Raw genomic sequence first — 9,762 nt, 5'->3', positions numbered from 1 at the left:
GCAGGAATTATTTTGGACCCCCCAGAAGAGTTGCTGCTGGGGAGAAAGGCTCCCAGTCACAAGCCCTTCCCTCCTCATGCCTCTGTGTTGACCCAGAGGACAGGGAGAACAGAGGAAAGTACAGCAAGGACATGTACTGCAACATCTGGAGCCTTGAAGTTGCAGGAAAATGCCCTTCCAACCACCCACCCCCATCCCTGCTCTCCTCCAGGTTCATGGGAGGAGTTGATGGAGTGGTGCCTATTTTTCCCTGGGGAATGGCCTCCCTGTTCCACCAATCACCTGATTGGCAGGACAGTGGTGTGGGGGAGCAGGGTGGGGCATGTCTGTAGTAGCTGCTAGTTTTGAGCAGCAGCTAACTGTGAAGTAATAGTTTGCCCCCATCCCAGGTCCAAGAAGAAGCCTTCTAGTGATCCTGCCTTGAGAGCTCACATTTGTAGCTTCCCATCCAGGGGAGTGGAAAACATATGCACTCTTGCTTCTGGTCTATTTTTCTAGTTATAAAACTTCCAGAGAAATTTAGAGAAATTCTCCTTTCCAGAAATGAATGCCTATCCATGGCCTAATTACCTTTAATGCACTGCAGAGTCACTCCTTTGAGATGTGGAGGAACTGTATTCAAATCTTTCTTTGATGAATATTTATTTTTATGGTTCCAGCATGAGAGATGGGAGAAAAATTATCATAGATTACCCAATAATCTGGAGGTTGGAGTGCTCACCTGGAATATGGGGTGATGAGGATCAAGAAGGGACTGGGTATTTTAGATTGAGCAAGTCTGTCTGTCTGCTTCTGCTTTTGACTAGTAATATCATCCTGGGCCTAAAAAATCGTAGAGAAGGTTGGGAAAATGTCCCTTGAACACATTAGCTAGAAAACTGATAATGTATCTGAAAGAAAGAACCAAACAATAGTTAGGAAATTCTGTGAACACAAAATCCTAATTCTAATATACACATATGGGTACACACATGCACATACACAGAAGAAGTAAAGTATTGACCTCTCCTATATAAATTATATCTTATACTTGCAAAATATATGTCACTTTTGGTCATAGAAAATAATTCTTCCTGTTACAAAAATGAGGGAGAATTTTGTGAAGACAAAATACAGTGTCTGCCCATTTAATTTAAAAAACAAGCCAAAAAACATCACTGTTGCCATAACAGAAACATACAGAGCCAGCAAAACTATCAAGTGTTTCACTTCTGGTTCTTGTAAAATCATAGTTGGACAACTCATAAATCACAGTACATTTTTTTATTCAGCACAAGGAATGGGGAAAAAACGTAGCTTAGTGTAAAATCTTCATTACTTGGGAATAAAAAGCATAATTATTTTCCTTAATATAATATTTTGTATAATTGTGTATGCTCCAATGAGTGTATAATTGTGTATGCTCATTTAAAAGGCTCTCTCTTTTTATTTTGCTTTTGCCATAATATTATGCAATTGGACCTGAGTTTTAACTACGAATCTCTCCAATGACTACAGCAGAAGTTCAGGCCAATAATATTGTATAACACACAAATAAACAATGAAAAGGAGACTTCATGTGCATTCCACATCAGCTTTATAAATCATCTGTGAGATAAATAACACTAAAATAAAATGATACAGTGGCAAAAGTAAAACACAGGGCAGAATGGCAAGTCAATATTTTTCTGTTCAAAAGTCATAAGGCAATATTTAGGATCAACAAGAAAATCAAGATCTCATAGGTTATTCCAGCCTCTTAGGAATATGCAAATGATTAATAATTAAAAATAAAAGAAGCCATTTAGCACTCCAAAAAGTCAACAACAACTTTGTTAAATCATTTCAAAACATGACAGGAAGTCAATACAGGGTCTGGAGGACAGACATTACATACTTGAAACAGGTTAGTAGCAGCATGCACAAACTAATCAATACTTAATTTATCAGTGCTTCTCCTGTATACAATGTCTTCTTTATGCTTAGCATTTGATCTAATCAATAACAATGTGTTTTTGTGTATGAATACTTGAAGTTCATACTTTTTATGAGACTAAAGGTTTTCTGTATTTCTGCTGAACTGTGAACAAATCTTTCATAAAGCTTGAACTTTGTATAATTTTAGGGTGAAGTTGCATATTACACTTAGACTACACTAAGGACACTTAAAATATGGGTACCTCTATGATAAAGCTCATTAACTTGTGCTAAGTGTCCTCTGATCATCTCAAAGTTACACCACTTTAGGAAAGGGTAAACTCTCCATTATGCTACCCAGCTCATAACTTCAGTTGGCTTCAAAACTAGTAAATTTCATTACTCCAATATCCCAGGATGCACTGCTCTCAACCCTCCCCCCCCCAGTAGGGGCTCCTAGCCACGCCCCTGTTCACCATTCTTATAATGGCGAGTCAGAGCTGTGCATGCAAGAAATGATTTTGACCCTTAATGTGTGACTGCTCAGAGCATATTCTGACTTTTTCGCTGCTTAACATTCAACAGATTTATTATGGTCTAAGTATAACTTGTCATTTTACCCTTACACTTGCTAAAATAATTAAGATGTGTTTAGAAAGATTCAGTTATCAGTAATGGATAAGTCTGTTGATATTTGGTAACTAGGTGCTGTAGTAAATTTTGGACAGCACAGGATAGGTACTCTTGGAATCTTCGAAACTTCTGGGCCACCTGTACACATGACAGGGGTTTAGGTTCCCTAAATTGAAATGGTAGGTTTTTAATTGTGATGATTTAGCGGAGTCTGCCCACAGCTGGGTGGCAAACTGCCAGCAGTCCCTGAGTTGCAGGGGGCCCTGTCCTTCCCTCCATGGTGTCAGCAGCTCCCAGGGCCACCCGGGCAGGCTGCTAGTGGGCCGGGTGCTGCTCCAAGCTGGGGCAGCACCCGGTCCACTAGCAGCCCACCCGGGGGGCACCACCACCACAGAGGGAAGGACTAGGCCCCACTGCAGCTCATGGGCATATTGGCTCACCAGCTGCTCGCTGCTGTGGATAAAAAAAAGGATTGGGTTCCTCGCCATTTTTTTCCCCCAGCAGAGCCTGCCCACAGCTGGGGGGTGAGCTGCTGGTGGGCTGACTGACCCCTGAACTGCAGGGGGCCCTGGTCCTTCCCTTCACATCAGCAGCACCTCTTGGGGCCACACAGGCAGGTTGCTAGTGGGCCAGGTGCTGGCTCTGAGCTGTGGCAACACCTGGCCCACTAGCAACATACCTGGATGGCCCTAGGGGCACCATGGAGGGAAGGACCAGAGGCCCCCACAGCTCAGACGTCACTGGCAACTCACCTCCTGGCCCAAGGCAGGCTCTGCTGGGGGAAAAAAAAGCATCAGGTCCCTCGCTGCTTTTTTTCCGGAGCACCCCATGCACTGTCCCTCCTGCCTTCCTGCTGCCTGGGACCACCCAGCAATAAACTTGCTTGTCCCTGAGGCAGTGTGGAAAGGCAGCAGGAAGGTCGCTGGGTGTGCTGGTGGCTGGAGAAGCCAGCGGGGATGGTGCATGGGACACTGGAAGTCCACCAAGCCCAAGTTTTCCTGAGCCCACCTGGGCTTCCAGCACCCCATCTACCATTCCTGCCACCTTCTCCAGATGCCAGCACACTCAGCACACTCCTGTCACCTCCCTGTGCTGCCCCAAGGCAAGCTGTGTGTGCTGGTAGCCAGAGAAGGTGGTGGGGACAGTGCACAGGGTGCTGGAAGCCCAGGAGGGTTTGGGATGGATGTATCACTATAACTAGAATACATTGAGATGTGTTTGCTACATAACAAATTAATTTACATTGCAATACGCCACTGCATGTGTAACATGTGATACAATAAATCGCTATAAAAGAGCAATTAAACTGCTAAAAGGGGCAATTTCATTACATGTATGAGCACTCCTAGAATCCTAAAAATAGTTTAGCAGTGCCATATTGAGTCAGACCACAGATCCATCTAGCTTAGTATTCTGTATTTAACAGTGTCAGAGAGTGGATGTTAAAGGCAAGAGCATGCATGCAGGGCCTATCTAGACTAATCTGTCCTCTGCCCTCTTCTTTTTTAGCTTCCAGCATTCAGAAGCTTAGGAGGACCTAATAACTAAGTTATAGCCCTACCTATAAAGTTCAATAATCGCTAATAGACCTGTGTTTTTAGTTCAAATAAGTTAAGATGCTGAAAGAAATTGTTTTGTAAAGTTCCAATGATGTATGAAATATAAATTAATTTGTTGTAAGTGAATAAATTATAAATAATGGTGCATTAGATAGGTGTGTCAAGCATGTTTCATGAATTTCTATAGCCACTGCAATAGACTCATATATCTAAGATATTTTAATTGTGATAATCAATAAAATATCTGAGCTTGGTCAATTTGGTCTTTTGAACCTTTTCTTATAAATGCCCAACAAATAGGTAAAAATTGGGTAATTTAAAGGATTGGAAAAGTGTAATCTTAAACTGCTAAAAGCATATATTGATTAAACCAAAGCTGCTGACATACAAAATATGATTTTTCAAGTTTAATTGGCACTTACGATGTTTGACTAATAATTGGAAGATCTTCAATCAAATCATCATTAGGATTTTTGACTGAAGGAGAACACAATTGCATATAATAAAATTGCAAGAGAAACTTCTGTATTCATGGATTGGGTGCCAACCGTTATAACTTCAGTGTTCCTATTCCACCAAAAAAATCTGGTTTTCAGTCTTATTAACTTTTTCAAGGCATTGACTCTCTGCAACAAAATAGACTTTATAGTGAGATGTGTAGTAAATCAGACATGAAGACTCTCAGCTGTAGTTTGCTGATGTAAATTTATTTTGGATTGGTAGTAATAGGTTATTACTGTTCAATAGGCTTTTGTGAGGTGGTTGATGGGATATTTCTTAATGAACATTGGATCACATGAGAGAATAACAGGCCAAACTAGCTCTCTTAATAACAGTTGTGGGAGAAAGGGGAAAGATAAAATGCAGAGAATGAATGACTTCTCATATGTTTTTGTTTAGCAGTGATCCCTGTCTAGGTTACTGATAAGAAACATCAGTACGGAAAAGTCTGGAGTGCTGCTACCTGTTCTGGATCCTTAGCAATCCATAAAAGTCAATAGCTGTTATATATATATAGTAAACAATTGTGCATTTAATCAACACGGTAACACTGGTACGTTGAAGTCCAATGTGGAAGATGCCAAATTATTTGTCCACTTGATAACTGCCAAAGCAATTTAGGAGAGAGACATTTTTAAAAGTCTTTCAAAGGAAAACAAATACAGTTTGGGCAGCTTAGGGATCTTTTATTTGGAAGAGAACCGACATTCCAAGTTTGCCTAACCCAGATCACTTTGAAGGGCTTGGTGTTAATCATCATATCTAATTTTTTGTCTGTGCAAAATTAATAGGAGGTCCAGTTTTGGGCTTAAATTCTGAGAAATGTCCAGGTTTCAAGAGCAGAAGATGAGGTAGTTGAAAACCACACAAATAATCATGTGGCTACAATGTATGATTTCACTTCATTATAGTATAGTATTCAAAATATTCCAGTTCTTTTTAGTATCTGTTTTAATGGTGCTCTGTCAAGCCTGTAATCTGCTAGTGAATACTCGCACACAGAAAAAAAATATTGTCTGAATTATTTGTTTAGTTCTAATTCATTGCTAATGAATACAGTAAAAGAGGATTTCGTAGGTATCCCTATCTATGTACCTGTCCTTCTGTCTTTTTATTAATTTTATTACTAGTCTGGTACCAATGTTGTTACTTTCACCAGGCTCCATTATCATATTAGGGAGTTCAAGCATAAAAGATGTGGTCATAAAATATTAGCAACTCATTGGTGTTTAATATGAAGATAGCTAATACAGTATATTGTGAAATTCACTAATATCCTATTAAAATAGCTCAGACTGCTACAGCCTGTTTCCTTAGTAATAGGAATTATTAACCTGCTAACTGGAATGATTAACCTTTGCCATATTAGTTACTGAATCTATTACTTTCATGGATTTATTAAATAAAATGAAGGCTCAGTTGTCACCATTTCCTTTTCACGTCTTTTCCTCAAAATAATGCAATTGTAATTCAAGGCCTAAAATAAAAATCAGGAGACTAGTGCTGGATTTATCATCCACAAGAAGAAAGGGAGAAGCTGTTTGAAGGGGGAAGTTAACTTGCATAAGGAAGTAAAAAGATTTATCTGAAGGACATTAGGGGCATGTCCAGATGAGCATACACATGTGTTTCCTCAGGGACAAATAGCAAAGGCCATTGCTACTTGTCCCAGGGAAAGGCACGTGCATGCACACTCTGGCACACAGCAAGTTGCCCCAGGTAGGGTAGGAGAGTCTGGGGCAAGCACTTGGGCTGGCCCCAGCAGCCTTACCTGGGGTCCTAGAGGCTTCCCCAGGCTCCAGCAGTGGTGATCGAAAGCACAGAGCCTGGCTGGCAGCCAGAACGTGGGTCCAGCCAGGAAACACTGCCTCCATGTGAACCACCCTGCTTTTTTTAGGTGTGGATTTTTTTGACACCGGGATCTCCCAGTGTCAAAAAAAACCTGCTGCACTTTAAATCAGCAGCATGGCAAATGCCTGCATGTGCAAAACATGCAGTTTGCAGCACTGCAGATGAGTCTGTAGCACTGCATACTGCACATGCGTGCTTGTCTGGATGTACCCAAGTAGTCCAACTGAAGCCAAGAGGATTATTCCTATGCTTATCTATAAGAACATAGTCAAATGCTAGAAGAGTGACACACATAAAGCACAAACATTAGGTAGTTGGGCATTTCATTGAGTTGAGGATGTTGTAACTATGTTGCCGCATACGAAGGAAAAGTGCCCATAAAGATGCACGAGTCAGGAAAATATCTGTATTCAGATGTTTTTCTTCCACTAATTCTACAATATGGCACTTGTCCAAATAAAAGACTGGACCAAATTCAGCCATGGCAAAACTAGTTTGACTTCTGTTTGCAATTACACATACAATAATCATATTCACATCAATATTTCACAGTTTCAGAATAGTATTTCTCATCACAAAAAGGGAGGCAGGCAGGCAGGCTGGCTGGCTGAGTTTCAAGACTCTTTTTTTGAATTAAGAAGAGCAAGACCTGATATGGAACTGGAATCATATTTTAATCTTGAATATTTTTTGTGGGATGAGGAATATTTTTTTTGCACAACACACTCATAAGGTAAATAAGGCACAACCGGTTGTGCTCTGGACAGTTTACAGGATGAAATTCACCACTTCTTGGGCAGATGGCTGACTCAAAGAACTACACACTCATAAATCCCATTTAAACTATGTAAAATGTACATGGGACTTAAATATTAGATAAATCTTGTGTTATCCTTCTAATTTCACCCATGGAGTTGTTACTGTTAAAATGACTTATCTAAGTATGCTCAATGAGACTTTAGATTTAAATACAGAGGGAGATTTTCACAGGCTTACTGTCAATTAATGACATTTGTAGGGTGCTACTGCCAGCAAAGGAAAGGCAAAGATTTATATATATATATATATATAAAAGCTCTATTACTACATAAAATAAACATCTATACAATAAACACAAGCTTTGGTGTCAATTTAGCTCCAAGATAGATTAAGACTGATATAAAAATAGAGAGAAATATATATTTTCATAGTCATATATGGACAAAATTTGTTGCTGCTGAAGGAGTCCAAGAGATACATGCTGGTGAAACATTTTAATTTACGTGTTCAAGTGAATTAGATTTTCCATGGTAGACTTACAAAATGGCAGAAAATAGAATTTGCACTCAAGCCAGGCTCTTAATAAACTACTTGACTAGGTGCATAAAGCTGATCTTTAGCCTCTCAGGACTTGTCTATACATGTATTTACACCAGCTTAAATTTACTGCTCAGTAAGTTACTGTACAGTGACCAGGAATAGGCCAGTGTCTACATGGGCAGGCATTAAAGTGCATTGATGCTATGTGTGGATTGACTTGGGACTAAAGTTACTCCCAAGTAAGTCCATATACACAGTGTTACTGCACAGTAAGGCATCTACATATGCATTGCTGCACAGTAACTAATCAGTGTAAATTTGATACCTTTATGGCACAGGTATCAAATTTATGCTCAAGCTGGCATAAGTCACCATATTTACTGCACAGTATTGGTGGGCACATGTAGATGCATGCCCATATTGCACAGTAATTTCAGTTATTGCACAGTAAATGTGCACATGTAGATGCACCCACTGAGTCTTAACTGTGCAGAATATCATGGATCTTTTCTAATGAGTAGAGCTGTAAGAGCTTTATTATACAGTGTATGCACACTGTCATACAGGCTACGTTCAGCAGTTTTTCTGTGATAGTATACCACAAAATAAAAGCAATGTTTCACTAACTACTAGTACTTGGGTTTTTCAACAACTTGTCAGTACAAAATTGCCGTCTATCCAGAATTCATATGTAAATAAAGCTGAGCTCAGGGTTAAATTCTGATCTGACGGCAGGCCACAAGATAAAGCCCCAGGAAGATATATGACACATCTCAAATCTGAATCCCCAGAATTTAATCCAGTATTTGAGGAAGCTGTTTAAGATTCTTCCATTATCAATCTTTGTATCTAAATAATGCATCTGATCATGCATCTTGACAGCTTTATACAGCAGACAGTGAATTAAAGGACTCTGGGATAAATCCAATTTTACCTTCACACACCTCTTATCTAATGGATATTAAATGCAAGGTACAAGAAAGCTATGGAATAATATCAACTTTACTGGAGGAAATAGAAAACAGGGCTAGAAAACAGGGTCCTTAGTTTAGGGTTATATTCATCTCACTGACCCACCTTGCCTCTGACTTGCTCTTTTTTTCCTTTTTTGGCCCCATGATTCTTCCCCTCCTGGTTGTCCAGTGGGCCAGCTTCAAGAGAAGGGAGAGAGAGTATTTTGGGTGATGTCTGCTCCATAACTGGGTGAGAAGAACATGTTGCACTGACTTCATATAAAGTAGGGAGGGTTATAGATTGTAGACAGAGCTAGTTGCCCATGTTAGCCTGAAGTGATGCAGAAGGCAGGACAAGGAGGAATCTTATAAGCTAACTTGTCTAGAGAGGCAGGAGCTTTTGTTCAGGACACAGTCTACTTGGTTAGCTACTTTGAATGGACTTGCAGAGAACAGGGGTACTAAACAGAATGAAATAAGGTGACTTAAATACAAAGGACTGTAGACAAAGCTTATAGGCATCCAGAGAACCCCAGTCTGCTGAAATAACATTCCTCTGTCCCTTCCCAACTCCCAATCCTCTCCCCCTACCACACTGGAAAGCATATTGCCTCAGATACATTATATAAAACCATGTCCACAACACTCCAAAAGACTCACACTTGACCTTGCAACTAATGGGACTGACTAATACCTCTCCATATCAGACCATTATTCTGTAAAACAGTTTTCATATTAATACCAGCTATCAAAGAAAAAAATCCTAAAATAATTAAAAGGCAAAAATATCAAATACAGAAAGCTCTATCAACACAGAACTTTACACCTAGTGAAGTCAATGGGGTTTTGTACAACTGGATACCTTTGAGAGAAATCTGGCATTGAATTGCCTTAATTGAGAGCACCAATGCCAGCCAATCACTGGGATTTATTTTCAATGTATTAAAAACAAGGTACCGGGGTTCAGTCTAAAGAAAACTACATTAAATAGAACTATTTTATTTTGATGGACCAGATTTGATTCTTTTGGAACAGAATTGCTTACTTTGCTTCCTGTTCCACAAATTCTA

The 9,762-nt window shown here is 39.8% G+C and overlaps 1 long non-coding RNA gene across 2 annotated transcripts in view; it reads right to left on the bottom strand.

Moving 5' to 3' along the window:
- LOC112549558 overlaps positions 1-9,762 on the bottom strand; it is a 37,267-nt gene that overhangs the window by 9,536 nt on the left and 17,969 nt on the right. For both annotated transcript variants that reach the window (XR_003093017.1, XR_003093016.1), the window contains exon 3: positions 722-890. This is a non-coding gene — a long non-coding RNA (uncharacterized LOC112549558). The remainder of the gene's footprint in view (positions 1-721; positions 891-9,762) is intronic.

This window comes from Alligator sinensis, unplaced genomic scaffold (assembly GCF_000455745.1).
Source record: "Alligator sinensis unplaced genomic scaffold, ASM45574v1 scaffold375_1, whole genome shotgun sequence".
Classification (NCBI taxonomy): domain Eukaryota; kingdom Metazoa; phylum Chordata; order Crocodylia; family Alligatoridae; genus Alligator; species Alligator sinensis.
The sequence above is the reverse complement of the archived record's forward strand: the minus strand, read 5'-3'. Positions and strand labels throughout refer to the sequence as shown.